The 16,104-nt window shown below is 35.6% G+C and overlaps 2 long non-coding RNA genes across 2 annotated transcripts; both read right to left on the bottom strand.

Annotated features, from left to right (window-relative positions):
- Positions 1–7,126: 7,126 nt before the first annotated feature.
- LOC140008165 (uncharacterized) lies at positions 7,127–8,192 on the bottom strand. The gene is made up of 2 exons (XR_011815568.1): positions 7,991–8,192; positions 7,127–7,505 (listed from the first exon to the last, which is right to left on the bottom strand). It is a non-coding gene; the product is annotated as an uncharacterized lncRNA (long non-coding RNA).
- A 2,610-nt stretch (positions 8,193–10,802) lies between these two features.
- LOC140008166 (uncharacterized) lies at positions 10,803–11,630 on the bottom strand. Its single transcript, XR_011815569.1, has 2 exons — positions 11,464–11,630; positions 10,803–11,205 (listed from the first exon to the last, which is right to left on the bottom strand). It is a non-coding gene; the product is annotated as an uncharacterized lncRNA (long non-coding RNA).
- Positions 11,631–16,104: the final 4,474 nt, after the last annotated feature.

The raw sequence follows: 16,104 nt of genomic DNA on the forward strand, positions 1-16,104 counted from the left end.
TTAGCAGTTTCTTTCAAGGAACAGCTATGATTCTTTGAGCCCAGTGGATTTAACCAACAATGATACAGCACATAGCTGAAGCCGAAACTATCGAACCCAAGTGCCTCAGGCTATTGTACAGCCTTACTATTGTACAAGCTTCCATTTTAAAACCAATTATCAATAAGTGATACAGTCAAAGAACTTATATACTGGCTGGAATTTTTCAAATATCAACATGGGACATTTTTAGCGTCAACAATCACTCTCACACATGACTTGATAAATGGGTCTAACCCAATAGAGAAAGAATCAAGTTATGGGTGAAACAATAAATGGAATAACAAACAGACATTAAAGTCCAAAACTTGAACTGCCATTTCAAAAACAACCAATTAGCAGTGAGTAGTGTAATCCAAGATCTCATGTGTAGATATAGATACATACATACATATACATATATGTATATGTATATGTATATATATATAGACACACACACATATGGTCTAGATTTTTCCAATAAAATAAATTTTCAAATTATAAGAATGAAATAATGATATGTAATTCTAACTCGATTAACTTGTATGGATCTACATAAACAATAGTTAAATAAAATATTTTTGCTGTAAGAGTTAAAATAGATGTAATTCAAGAACTGTTCTAGAGACGATTATTCATGCCCTCTCTCATGATCCTCCATGTTGAGTGTTCTTTTCATATAATGACTTAAAGTTCTTCACAAAACTTCAAAATTAATATATTGGACGCTCATTAGTTTTGGATACACATTGGTACACTTAAATTAAGGGAAAATTGTACAAATCGTTCCTCACATATTAACGATGTGAAAATTTAGTCCTTGAGAACGAAAACGAGCATTTTTAGTCCATTACAAACAAAAAATGATCAATTTTGGTCCCTATTAGCTTTTTCCTGTGAATTATTGACAGACCCAGTCATGTGAACATCACATGACCAACTTTTGAGCGATAAAAGGGGCATTGCTAGTGCCAAATTACTCTGGGCTCTGGTTCTGCCGTCAAAGAAGGAAAAGGAAAATAAAAGCCAGCGAAGGATGGAAATTAAGCCAGGCAAACTCAGGTTCTGGCCCCGCCGCTTCTGGGTTGGATTCAATATGTGGGGGTACTAATTTAGTTAGGTTCACACTTGACGAAATTAAGGCTGCCACCAAGAATTTTTCGAGGGAGAACATAATTGGAAGAGGAGGGTATGGGAACGTGTACAAGGGTGTGTTGCCTGATGGCTCTGAAGCGGCATTGAAGAGGTTCAAGAATTGTTCTGCTTTCGGGGATGCCACTTTCACGCACAAGGTTGAGGTCATTGCCAGCATTAGGCATGTCAATCTCGTCCAAATTGCTCTTCCAAAGCCATTGATAGATTACAGCAACAATGGCCATGAATAGCATCAGATTTATTATGCGTTCTTTGAGTTTTCTTTTCTCCACATCAGTCTCCAAATCTTTCACCTTCTTTGTTAACTTTCGTATGTGCCTCACCAGTTTATCGCACCTCTCACAACCGCTTGTTTCATGCCACTTGAAGTACCCACAGCCGCCTCCGCCATTATTATGCTGGTCATGGAGAACGGAGCTCAGATTCTCCAAAAAAGAAAAACAAAATATTCTGAATCAAAAACTTACTTCATAATAGGCACATCCATAGAATTTCTTTCCTGGGTTCTTAGCTGTCCACGAAATCTTCACTGTGGCTGGTATACCGCAGCTACAGTTTAGTGGTTCTCCCATGGCAACTTCAAAGAAATTTAGGAATTTGAAGTTGATGCGGCTGCCAAAAACAAGATCTGAGCTGGGCTGCGACGGACTGAGCGAGCTGAGAGGGAACGAGCTGGCGAGCTGGGCTGGTGATCTGCCAAGGACGCAACCCGAGCTGAGCTGCTACGAACAAAGCTGGCTGAGTGCAACTGAGCTGAGAGGAAGCGATCTAGCGAGCTGGGCTGGTGAGCTGTCAAGGACGCAACCCGAGCTGAGCTGCTACGAACAGAGCTAGCTGAGTGCAGCCGAGCTGAGAGGGGAAAACCGAACAGACTATCCTGCGGAGAAAGAAAACGGCGGGACTAGAGTCGCCAGAATAGCTCCGACGATCAAGTCAATAGAGCTTAAGAATAAGGCAATAGTATGGAGGGGTACTGTAGATGGCGTACCTTGAGTTGTTGCGTAGTGCTATATTTATAGGCTTAACGGGTAGTAGTTTCCATATGGGAGTCGGAGTCCTCTTAGGGTTCAGAGTCTTTTCAGGGTTTCATACTATTGCCCTTAATGGTTCGGGGGCGGCGGCCCATTTGGCCCACTTCATAAAGAGGCGGCGGTCGTGCCCGAGCTGATCTCCCTCTATACCGAGCTGAGGTGTCCGAGCTGTGCGATCTCTATTGCCGACCTCGCGTGTGACAGAGCCATCTGACACGCGTCATACGTGGATTGGTTGGCCGAACTAACAGGTCATCATGTCTGAACTGACACGTGGCTACTGGGAAATTTGCCCCACTACAGAAGTGTTTTGAAGGAAGAAAGATACTGGTCCTCTACATTTTGGTCAAGATCCGAGTGACTTGCCCTTTTTGTCCCTCAAAAGTTGGTCACGCGATGTTCACATGACTGGGTCCGTCAAGAATTCACATGGAAAAGCTAATAGGGAATAAAATTGATCATTTTTTGTTTGTAATGGACTAAAAATGCTCGTTTTCGTTCTCAAGAACTGAATTTTCACATCGTTAATATGTGAGAGACGATTTGTGCAATTTTCCCCATAAATTATTTAAGTAACCTGTTATAGCTTACTATGTGAATGACGTTTATTTCACTTGCATTTATATACTTTTCTAAATCAATCTTGCTTTCCTACAAAATTAATAGTTCATGTTTCTTTTAACGAATGCCAACTCTGTTAACGAATAGCCTAACCCAAATTGTTAGTATCACGATGGTCCTGTTTTCTTTGTGCAGAAAATGAGTCATGGAACTCATGATAGAAATAAGAAGTTCATATTGTTTTCGGTTCTATGTGAAACGGAGTCTAAATTGGAATTGGGCTTCCAATTTTTGTTGACATTGACGTTAATCTACAGATTTAGAGTACATTTCCCATTTTCAAGGGGCGTACTTATTATTAACAATCAAGGGTAAATACATTTTTTTGTTCTTTTTTTTTGGCATTATTAAACCAAAATGACTTATTTACAGCTATTTGCTTGTCTTAGTCAGTCCATCAGGGTAATTAGCGAGTTACTTCATTTGGAAACATAATTGAGTAGAAGAATTCTTACTTTGATTCAATTAAATTAAGTTCTCGTTCAAAAGAAGAGCACAATATATTGTGAAGTAAATTCTTTAATAAACGAGTTTGTGACGCCCCCACATCTCCCTAAAGCGAACCAAAGGGTATCCGCGGGACGCCTGCCCAACTATCGCCAGGACTCAAGCAATTCTATTCAACTTAAAACCAAACCGAACATTTCGAAGAGAGCAACATGAATACAAATAATGCGGAAGCGTTCAAACTTAACAAATCACTTAACATGTAACCAGTACATCGGGTAATAATAATACGACTTAAATTCTAAATACACGTCAGGGCCCAAATTTTTACATTTCAATTCCAAAAGTACAACCCAAACCAGGGCATAGCCAAAATATAGTAGAAATCCTAAACAAAAGAACAATGAAGGGTTTCTCCATACTTCTCCGAAATTCGGTCCTGTTAAGGAAAACAAAACTATAGGGTGAGCTAAACGCTCGTGAGGCCAAGAACACACATACAAGCACATTGTTCAAATAGCAATCCCAAATTTATTACATAAAATCGTGATATTTCAATAATCAACCATTCGAGCAGGAAAAGTAATCAGAAACAATTCAAGGATATAGTAGCTCTCAGGAGTTAAGTTCCACTCGCTCTGCCGATGCCATTCGTATACCTTCCCGCAATGACCCTCCGTCAACCGGGTTGGTATTTCCATTTCCGTAGATCACCACTTACTTCCCTCCGTCCACCGTACACCTCCAGGACCCACAAGTCATTTATAAGGCGATACTCCACGAGTATGCCAAACAAGACCTCTCATTAGGTCGAGCTTATATATCTCATGGCTCGCCCAGGTTCCCGACCAAGCCCATTGCCGGCTCGAATCCAAGGTCGGCCTATGAGTTTGGGCGCCCCCTATTCATTTGAAAGTCGAGAAAATTCACTCCAACGACGTATGTAGTTATAACATACCATTGCATTTCATTCATTCATTCGATATATTTCATTCATTCATTCGAAATTAGAACGAGTGTGATAAAGTACACACCCGCCTTCATTTTTAAAATCTCCAACAATTACAACAAATAAGCAGGTATCAAGGATTCACACACTTGACACTCACCGAGCAATTCAATAAGAATTATTTCTGAAAGTTCAAGTGTCCACTGTAAGATCCTCTTGAAGGTCTCCTTGTTCGCCTGGCAATTAATAGTGGATAATCACTCAAATATCCCAATTATCAAGGAAGATTGTACACTAGTACAATCTAAAGAATATTTCACAAAAAATGAACCTCAATTACTCGTAAATCGAGGTTCAACTTGCATTTTATTAAGTACAATATTATTTTAGTTTTTATCATGAAAATGGAGGGCAAAACGTTTGAATAATACTAAGAGAATTAAGAGTTTTGGAAAAACTCATTTGCCTTGAAAATTGAAAATTTTCAGTTTTATTATAAATCTTTAAAAATTCGTATCTCTCTCGATATAAGCCCAAAATTGGAAAAATTTATACCGTTGGAAACCTTTTGGAAAGTGTTAAAAGTTCTTAGAAGACACTTTTCCATAAATCTAAGTGGAAAGTACTCAAAAATGAGTTTGAAATCACTGTTCCAGAATGTTCAGGATTGAGCTGGGGTTGGTTTTTTGCTAAATTTGAAAATTTGGCAAAATTCACTCGTTGCAAATTAACCCTTGAAATTTATAACTTAATTAGAGGTGCAAGTAAAGTTTAGGGCAGAATAAGCGGATTGAGAATTGGAGTTTCGAGCACCGAGATACGGTAGCTCGAAGTTGGGAAAATTCAAGTCTGGTGAACAATTTCCAGATTTGAGTTTCCAAAAATTGGAACCTTAGCTAAGTGTCAAAACGAACTTGGATTGGTATAAAATTTTGCAGTATGCTACTCCTACATGAAAGGTACCGCTCTATCAAATTTCAGGGAAAAATACCTTCGGAAAGATAGTTAATTAATCATCCAAAGTTCAGGAAAATTTCTAAGGCAACCTGTCTTTTGACTTCATTTCCCAATTCAAATCGTTTAATCAAGAAAGCTATCCAACCATGGTTCATTTGTGAAATAAAGGTCTAAAATACATCCATGATACCTTTGGTAAGTGTTTAGCATCAAGAACTTCAATTAATAAGATCACTCCCAGGTTTTGTCCCAAACCAGTCCAAGTATTACGGTTTTTCCAAAACAGGGCAGTCCTCTTGTTTTGGTCACAACTCAGTCAATTTAACTCAGAATGGGGCATGGTTTATGTCGTTGAAAAATACATTCATAGGTCTATAATATCACAGAGGAAATTATTTCAAAATTTGGCACCCAACTAGTTCAAAATCGGGCATCAATTTGCTGCCTTATCACTTCATTCCAGTTGAACAGAGCAACAGGACAGCGATCTTAAAACGTTTGGTTCGGCTCACTCACAAAGAATCAGAACGTGCATTTTATCTCAAATTAACACCTGGAATGTCTAGTTTCCAACGCCACCAACGGCACATGATTTCGACATCCGAGGACAGAGTTATGGCCGAAACACCACCGCTGGTCAGAGCCATATGTGAACAGTTTCCAGATTTGCTAATTTCACAAAAAAAAATTCATTTGCCCAACCAAACCTCATTATTTTTCAATGAAATTTTTCACACATCTAATACATCATATAAACATCAGATTCAAGCCATTAGATCATTAAAAATTGGCCTTAAAATGGCCGAACAAGGCAGGGGCAAAATTGGAAACTTTTGCTTCTTGCACCCAATGAAATTTCTATCAATTACACACCATTAATCCATCATTTTAACCACTAAACCAACAATATATCCACCATCAATCATCAAATCAGCAACAACTCAAGAGTGGGAGTTCATAGGGCCAACTTTCACATTTTTCTAACAATATCAAGTCATCAACTTCCATGCAAGTACTTAGAGATGCATATCTACTACTATAAATCAAGTTTAAGATGATGGATCATGTTATACCTCCTTAGTGCTTTAGATCAGAAATTTTCGGTTCTCAAGAGACTCCAAGAAACCGTGAAATGCAGCCCTTTAGTTAGCTAGATCCAACCTCCAAGTTGTTTGCTAGTTGCTCTACAAGTTTGGTGAAGATTGGTTGGAGTTTTGTGGTTGATTTGGTGAAGAAATTTTTGAAACAATGGAGTTAGAGAGGGAGAGAGGGCTGGTCGGCAATCTTGAGAAGGAAGAGAGAGAGAGTGATCAGATTTTTAAGCTTCCAAGAGAAGATACTAACTTGTGGCCACAAATCACCCATTAGTCAACTCACATTAGGGGGCGTTTGACGTGATTAGGGCTCGATTTCTCGCTCGTTTTGTTCACTAGTGCAATAAACCTCTAATGCACTTATTTTCATGTAAATATTATTCACTCTTAATTGTCCCGAAATAAGGGTCTAAAGTCCCTCAAATAAAGTCGCACGTGTGAAAATGTGTACCGTCAATTTTAACGCTATAACGCGAAACCTCCGAGAAATTTTTATAACGATTGTACTACTAACTATCACTTGAGTATTTATTCATAAGATTATCTATTTTAGGACTATAGTACAAGTCTCCAATATTCCAAGTTTATTGTGCTCCCACGCGGTAAAATCTCCGAACACTATTCACTATTTTTACTAAACGCACTCCGAAAAATTAATTTTTGAGACGAGTCATTTTAAAAATATAACGAAATTATATTATCATGTATTTAGGTCTAATAAGATTAGAAAATATTTCTCGTGGTAAAAATCCAATTAAATAATTTATTAAGCCATAAGTTAGGTTTAAAAATAATAGTATTTACGAGTCCTCACAGAGTTACAATTAATAAGATCAAATATATATATATATATATTGCATTCTGGAATCCTGGACTCCATTACAAAAGGTGGGGGGAGGAAGAAGAAAGACTTTAAGTACAGATAAACCTTTATTTCAGAGACTAACAAAAGCCACAAAGAATTCTATTCACTAGTCAATGCATGGATCATCATCTTTAACTTCTTCTATTCCTATTTCTAACTTTAGATTTCATGGGCGACTAATGTATAAGAATGGCCTTGATCATCAACTCTGCTGCCTTCAATAGCCCTCGTATATAACTGGTGAATATGGCCCTCCGGCATTGGCATCCATTTTCTCATCGGTTGAATCCGTTGCCGCGTTATTTTGTGGAGGGTTGGTTTGAATTAGGGGCCTGCTTGGTCCTTCTTGCGATGTAGAAGCACATCTTCTGAAAAAACGTAAGACCGCAGAGCAAATAGATTTGAAAATCAGTAAATATATAAGCTGTAGCTGTAATTCAAGACTGCAAAATAATCCATCGTTGGATTCACATGTGGTGATTTCATCCTCTCGATCATCTTCTAAATGGAGAGTTTCTTGTATACACTCTGTGAAAAAGCTTTTTGGAGTCTTTGTATGTAAAACTTATACTTCTCATAATTGCTTCCACAAAATTTAACATCCTTGTTAAGGCAGATCGAGGCCACAGTTTAAAGCTATATATATATATATATATATATATATATATATCCAGGCAAATCTCAAGCATTCAGCATATTATTGATGCAGGCAAAACTTCTGTGTGCGAAACAAATTTTAGATGTTGGACAAAAACAATTTAATGCAGGATTGCAAACTTATAGCATGGAGAAAATATCATAAACAATTAAAGTGTTGCGGACAACGAGTAAAATTCAGAAAGATCAAACTTACATAACAATACTTGGAATCCGATAAGGATCGGAGCTGAGAACTTTTAGCAAGTTCTTGGGCACGAAGCTACCAATGGAAGCCATTTGTAATGGTCGGGTACAAAACTTTTCCTGTAAAATTCTTCTTCCAAAAAAGCTAAAAGAAGCTCTTCTGTCGTGACAAGAGAGCAAGCAAGATTTGCTGTCTTTGACAAAAGTATTGCTATAAGTCTATAAAATTTTCCGATTATGTTTGAAGGAAATGAATGCAATCAACATGGCTATTTATAGACAGCTCCTAGCGTTCTACTTTTGATTATGCGCATGAGAAGAAGCATCATGGAGTCAGACCACTTTCTCTTTTGTTATTGTGTTTTATGTTTTTGGAGTAATCTGGCGTGTTATTGATTCCCATCTTTTGTGGTGCCAAAAGCAATGGACCACTCCTCAGTGGACAAAAACGAGTATTCCTCTAAAGTTTACTTGCAAAGCAGCCCACGATTAAAGCTAAAAGCATTCCCCCTAGAGTTTCAAAAGCTTATGATGATAAGAGGGGTGAATTAGTGGATGATTTTCTTTTTCTCTTTCATTGTTATGTGTATATGCTCAATTTAATTAAGAGATTTTATCTCTCACTGTCACTCTCAATCAAGTGTTAAGAAATCTTATCTCGCAATTCCAGACAGTCAATTAAGTATTTAATAACAGGTTGACCTAGTCTGGAATTGACATGCACCATGATCCAGCAGTTGAGACAAGCATCCATTGAGAATCAAGAGGTTGAACTTCTTTTTACTTTGGCTTATTGCCTTTTATGTTTAAATGGCCAAATGCATGCCTGTGCATGCCTAAGGTAGTGGCCGGGGGTATCAATCAACTGTGAAATATCATGCTGGTGAGTTGACCATTCAAAATCCATGTGTATCAAGAAAAACGTGGATAAATTTCAATTGCCATAGAAAAACAATCGATTTTAGTCAACAGTCATTGTGAAATGGTCGGAAGCAAAAGGAAAAGTAAATTACGCAGTTCCCATGTCATGCTAGGCATGAGAATCATATTTCTTGATTGGAGCCTGGAAAATTTTGATTTAATTTTGAGCTTCCGTAATTGATTAATTCCCCAAATTCCACTGATTACTACTATCTCTACGAAAACCTAAAACGAGGTTGTGTTCTGTAACTGGTGTTAGAGACATATAAAACTCATAGACACTGCTCGCTTAAACCGCTAGATTAATTAAGCTGTTCAAAAGTGTAATGCCATTTTCTTCACCCTTCGATTGGTATTAAGCTATTCAAAGATCCAATGTTTGTTAGTTGGATGCTACTTTGCAAATGGTGCAATAAGGTATGCTTTGTTGAGTTTAATGATAAACTGCAGTTGGAGGCAAAATTTAGAAGGGTTTAATCCATCTAACTCTTAAATGTTATTAGAGTAAATCTTATATACACTAACAATGTATACATTATCACAGCTGAATGCACGACAAATTTACAAAATTTGGGTTTCAAATTCAAATTTAAATTATGTGTCATGCATCTAATGGTGAAAGTGTATACGCTATTAGTGTATAGAGGATTAATTCAAAAACGTTTTTTAAAAACTTTTACAGTATTATAGTAAAATTTTAGACAAACATTCAAAAAACTCACTTGTCAAATGGAGCTAGAAGTTTAAAAATGTTAGACATAATTGGACAGATTGAATTGGAGAGACCCCTGATCCTCCATTAACAACTTGTGATATTAATTGTATCAACAAGAGAAATAGGAGACTGCAAAAGGATAAATAGTAGAATGCTGTGCCCAAAATCTGCATGAGCACATCATCTGGAGTCGAAAGGTTCATGTGGTTTATGAGATTCTATAAATCACTCTGTAAATTCTAAACCCTCCACGTTACTATCTTAGCAGCTTCTTTCAAGGAATACCTATCAACAATTTTCTAAAGATATTCAGAGGTTAGACTTATCTTTTTAGCCCAACAGGTTTAATCATCAATGCTACAGCAAACCGCTAATGCCATGAGCTATCAAACTCGGATATTGTATCGGCCTGTAATGGTCAAATATAATCCTCTAAGTGTCCTTTCCATATATACAACGTCCTAAAGTTCTTCTCAAAACCTCAAACTCAATACATTGGATGCTTGTTACTTTTGGATTCTTGTTAATATACTTAAATTATGCAACAGGTTTGTTAGCCCTTGCATTCATATACTTTCTCAATTTAATTTTACTTCTTCAGAAAATTAACACCTCATGTTTCTTCTTGTTAGAAATATTTACCGTTGTTAATTAATTATATTTGTTTATGCTACCTACCTAGTGGAGTTAGTGGAGTTGCTAGTGGAGTGAGTGGAGTTATTGGGTTAGTTAGTAGAGTAAGTAGGATAGTTAGTGGAGTTGGTTTAAACTCTATAAATAGAGTAATTTCATGTTATAAGTTGTGTGAGTTTTACACAGAAATAAACATTTGTCCTTTGCTTCTCTTATTATTTGCCTCAATATTTGTATCACTTCTAACACAATTTGTTATTATCACAAGCGTCCTATTCTCTTTCTGTAAAAAAAAAAAAAAAAAAAAGAGTCATAGAACTCAAAATAGAACTAAGAAGTTCATAAGTACTGTGTTTATTGTAATGAGGAGTTTAAATAGGAATTGGGCTTCCAATATTTTGTTGATAATGAGGTTAATATGTAGAATAAGCCTACATTTGTTGATAATAATCTTTTGGAAGCACAATTGTGTAGAAGAATCCTCACTTTGATTTCAACGAGATATAATTCTAGCCTAGAAGAAAAAGAAAAAAAAAAGAAAGACCCAGTGATATAATTAATCAGATCAAATATGTATATTGCATTCTGGAATCCTGGACTGCATTACAAAAGGTGTGTGGGGAAGAAGAAAGAGTTCAGGGGAAGATAAACCTTTATTTCAGAGACTAACAAAAGCCACAAAGAATTCTATTCACTAGTCAATGCATGGATCATCATCTTTTAACTTCTTCTATTCCTATTTCAACTCTAGATTTTATGGGCGACTAATGTATAAGAATGGCCTTGATCATCAACTCTGCTGCCTTCAATAGCCCTCGTATACAACTGGTGAATATGGCCCTCCGGCATTGGCATCCATTTTCTCATCGGTTGAATCCGTTGCCGCTTTATTTTGTGGAGGGTTGGTTTGAATCGGGGGCCTGCTTGGTCCTTCTCGTGATATAGAAGCACATCTTCTGAAAAAAAGTAAGACCGCAGAGCAGACGCAAATTAAATTAGTTTGAAAATCAGTGGAAATATTCAAGAATGCAACACAATCCATCATTGGATATATGCAAAATGGCGATTTTTATTCTTTGGATCATCTTCTGTACGAATAAACTGGAGGTTTTCTTCTTCTCATTTAATGCACAACTGAAAACTTATAGCATGGAGAAAATAGCATAAGTTAAGATGTTAAGAACAACGAGCAGAAATAATAAGATCGAACTTACATAACAATACTTGGAATCCTATGAGGATCGGAGCTGAGAACTTTAAGCAAGTTCTTTGGCACGAAGCTACCAATAGAAGCCATCTGTAATACTGTAATAGTCGATACAAAACTTTTCCTGATTCTTTCAAAAATGAGGAAAAAAAACAGCTAAAAGAAGCTCTTCTTTTCTAACTAGAGACTAGAGAGCAAGATCTGTTGTCTTTGACAAAAGTAGCATCACTATAAGTCTATAAAATCTTCGAATTATGTTCTGAGGGAAATGAGAGCAATCGGGACGACTATTTATAAAGAATTCCCTGCACTTGATTCTGATAAGGACGTATGAGAAGAAGCATCATGGACGGAGACCACTTTCTTGTTTTTGTTTTTGCTTTTGTTTTCATGTTTTTGGAGTAAATATACAGCATGTTATCAATTCCAATCCCTTATGGCCGTAAAAGAAATGGACCACTTCTCAGTAAATGCAGTCAACGGTTGGCCGTGATCCACCTGTTGATTCCGGCGTCACGTTTCAGTTAAATGTTTGAAAAGCATATGGAAGAGAAGAGGGATTGGAACTTTGACTACTTGGTGGATGAATTCTTTTTTCTTCCCTATTTTTATGTGCCACATCAGCTTTTGTATATGGAAGAAGAAGAAGTATAACGCAGCCAAACAACCACCTATTTTTATGTGCCACATCAGTAGATATAATAAGTAAACTACGTAATTTTACATTAGATAGGAAAGTGAACACAAAATATTGGACAAAGAATCCCATGTGATAAATAGGTATAAATAGACTGACTCATTTAGACTCATTTATTAAATGGATATGAATGAGTTGAGCCAGTTATACCTATAAGTAATTTATAACCCGTCCAAACTCGTCCAAATTATCACCTATTTTCACTCATCTCATATACATACAGTTAGGATTGCGTTCATATCGAGTCGAGCTCGAGTAGTGCAACTTGAGGTAAAATAACTAAACTCGAGATTGAGCTCAAGCTCGTCAAGTTTTTAAAATTCGAGCTCGAGTTTGAACTCGACATCAATTTATGTTACTCGAGTTTGAACTTGAGATTGAGTTTAATTAAATGTAATTAATTCAAATTAAGCTCAATCGAGCTTATTCGAGCTCAGTCAAACCTAATCAAGCTCAAGTAATAAAAATTAATATTTTATATATAATTTTAAATAAAAGATATTATTGACATTTCACAATAATAAAAATTAAAATATATATCATAAAAAACTCGATTAGGTTCGTCGAGCTTTCGAGTGCAAAATATTGAAACTCGAGCTTGACTCGTTGCTTCTATCAAGCAGCTCGAGCTTGAATTCGAGTTCGGTCAAAACGAGCTTGAATTTGAGTTCGGTCAAAACGAGCTCGAGTCAAGCTGCTGACCGAGTAGCTTGCGAGCTCGACGCAAGCTACTCGGTTCAGCATCAGCCCTACATATAGTAGCCCTGAAATCTGCATTAATTGCTCCTCCAGGCTCCAGTTATGAAGCTCTTGCATTATCATTTTTCCCAACCAATTTGCTCACCAATAGAAGCAAACCGACGATGTTGATGTTAACATTGCACTTCAATCAACTATGAAATGATGATCTAGTTATGATCAAAGCATCGTGCTCATGCCCCTTGAAATCTAATATGCATCAACAAAAGCGTGGGTAGGTTTCAATTCATTCATTACAGAAAACCAATCAACTTTACGCAACACTCAACGGTCACTATGCAATGGTCGGAGCAGATGGGATCCATACTCGAGTGAAATTACCCACTTCGCAAGTGATGGTTGGCATGAGAATCATATTACTACTTGATTTTGACCATTTTTGAGTTCCCATAATTGATTAGACACAGATTTAATTACTACAATCTATATGAAAGCGTAAAACGGATTTGTGTTTCTGTAACTAGTGTTAGAGATGTATAAAACTCAAAGACGAATTAATATGCATTGCTAGCCTAACCTGAGAAGCTTTATGTCGACCTGGAATAACTATTAAACATACCTAGTAGTTGGTTCAGAAACTCTTTCATTGATTCATGAACAACTATTAGGCATCTATTAGTTGTTCCGAACCGACATAAAATTTTCCCTGCTAGCTTATACTACTATATTCAACAATTGAAAAATTACCAATCTATTTTTTTTTTCACTTGATAGGTATTAAGCTATTCAAGTGTCTAATATTCAAATCCCTTTTGATTTGATACTACTTTGCCATAGTGCAATAAGGTTTCTCAATTTTTAATGTTCTCTCTTCTTCGTCATTTTCTCTGACATTCTTGTGTCCAATTTTCTCTTTGTTTTAGTTAATTTATGTTTTTCAACTTGAAATTATATTCGCTAATACAAGATACAATACAACATATATATCTAAACTTTTTTTTTATGTATCATGACAAAATGTATATATTTCTTTTTCCTCAAAAGTGGGGGGGAAAGAAACAATAATGTCACCGAGGGAGAGAACTAGGAGTCTAAATAAATAAATTATTCCAATTAACTAGACCTATTTCTGTATTTCGGCAGATTTAGGCAGCTTTTGAAATCAAAGCATTGCGCTTGAAGCCCCATGAATAATATAAACACCAAATTAAAAAAAAAAACTTCTGAAATCGAAGAATGGTGTTTGAAGCCTCATGTATACTACAAACGAACAAGAAAAAAAGAACACTTGCTCAATCAAGGAAAAAGAAAAGTACTAGTTCACCAAATTTACCCTAAAAGCGCTGAGAAACACCAAGAAACTCCAAAAAAATTGTCACTTTTTGGAACTACCCATGCGCCTTGTTCTATTATATGTGGAATTATGCATCAGTCTCTGCATTTCAAATCGCCATTTTATTGGTCGGTTAGAATCTAGAAAAGCATAACAAGATCCGAGAAAATATCACATACTTATATAACACGTAACTTGCAATCCAACATTGGCCAGTTGTAAAAATGTTATACTAAAAAAAAAAGGGAGACTAGCTGTTAAATAAGGATTTTTCTGACGGGTGATCATTGGGCACTCGTTAATATATCTAAAATTCACCTAATTTACAATTATTAAAATATTTTTACTCAACATCGGCTGGAACCACCGTACTTTAAAAATTACCTAGAGCTTATTTAGTAAAATTAGACTATCTATATGTTATTGAAAATAAAAAGGGGGATAATTTCAGAAACTTCCCCTGAGGTTTCTAATAATTTCACTAGCCTCCCCTGAAGTTTGCAAAATTGCATAAATCTCCCCTGAAGTTAACGTTTTGATAACAAAATTAATCCAATTAGAAAAAGTAACATTAAAAAAGTACTTTAAGGAGAGAAATAAAACTTTTATTTCATAAATACCCCATATGCATGTATATTAATTGTATTTATAAAAGAATAAAAATAATTAAAATTTAGAAATAATTAATACACACATTTCATCACTCAAAAAGTTCACATTTGATAAATTAGATAACACAAGTAAGTAACAAAATTACACTAATAATCACAAGATTCAACAAAACAAATTAGTCATCTCTTTTGATATGATGTTACTATAACTCCTGTGATTTTGGATAGAAAAAATTTTCAAAATTTGCCTTTATTTCCTTTCATTCTTCTTTACTAATATCTAATAATCAAGTAATTAGAACACAAATTAACTATTAGTAACTAAGTAACAAAAATAACAGTTGAAAATTTCTTTAATAATGAACGATGACTTGTATTTACAAAATAATATCAGTTGATATACCTAATGGAGGAAAGGAGGGAAAAAAAGGCAAAATTTTTGAGTGGTAAAATGTGTATATTAGTTGTTTCTAACTTTCATTAATACAACTTATATACATGCACAAGGAGTATCTATGGAATTAAAGTTTCATCTCACTTCTTAAAGTATCTTTTTAATGTTACTTTTTCTAATTGGTCTAATTTTGTTATCAAAACCTTAATTTCAAGGGAGGTTTGTGTAATTTTAAAAATTTCAAGGAAGGCTAGTGAAATTATCAAAAACCTCAGGAGAGGTTTATGAAATTATCCCTAAAAAAGAGAGACTAACCAACTAAGTTAGTTGGCCACCCGGGAGAGACAACTCCTAGAGTGTAGGTAAGAGGTTCCACATTTTTCGTGCATAATTTAGTGGAACATTTTGGGAAGTAGTTTAGTTCCTTTTGAATTTTTAATAATTTAATTGGGTCCATCCCTATCCCCCTTCCTTCCTCTAATTATAGGACCAATTGTAAAATTGTTGCACTAAAAAAAAAAGGGAGACTAGTTATCAAATAAGGATTTTTTTAACAAGTGCATACTGGACACTCATTAATATATATATATATATATATAATTCATCTAATCTGCCATATATATATATATATACACATATTACAATTTTTTTTTTGTATTTACATACTTTTTCTATTCAACCTTACCTATCATTTTTTTGTATTTATTTACTTTTTTTAATTACTATTATATTTTAAAAAATATGACACTTGAAATTGAAATATATGTTAAGTTCTTAACCCTTTAAATAATACTAGTACAACACCAGCGGCTAGCGCCTAGCATCTTCGGAAGGACCTAGTCGAATAACTGGGCCCACTCCAAACATATACAGAAATCTGGCCCATTAACAACGCTACCATCTGTAGAAGCTTC

This window comes from Coffea arabica, chromosome 6c (genome assembly GCF_036785885.1).
Source record: "Coffea arabica cultivar ET-39 chromosome 6c, Coffea Arabica ET-39 HiFi, whole genome shotgun sequence".
NCBI lineage: Eukaryota > Viridiplantae > Streptophyta > Magnoliopsida > Gentianales > Rubiaceae > Coffea > Coffea arabica.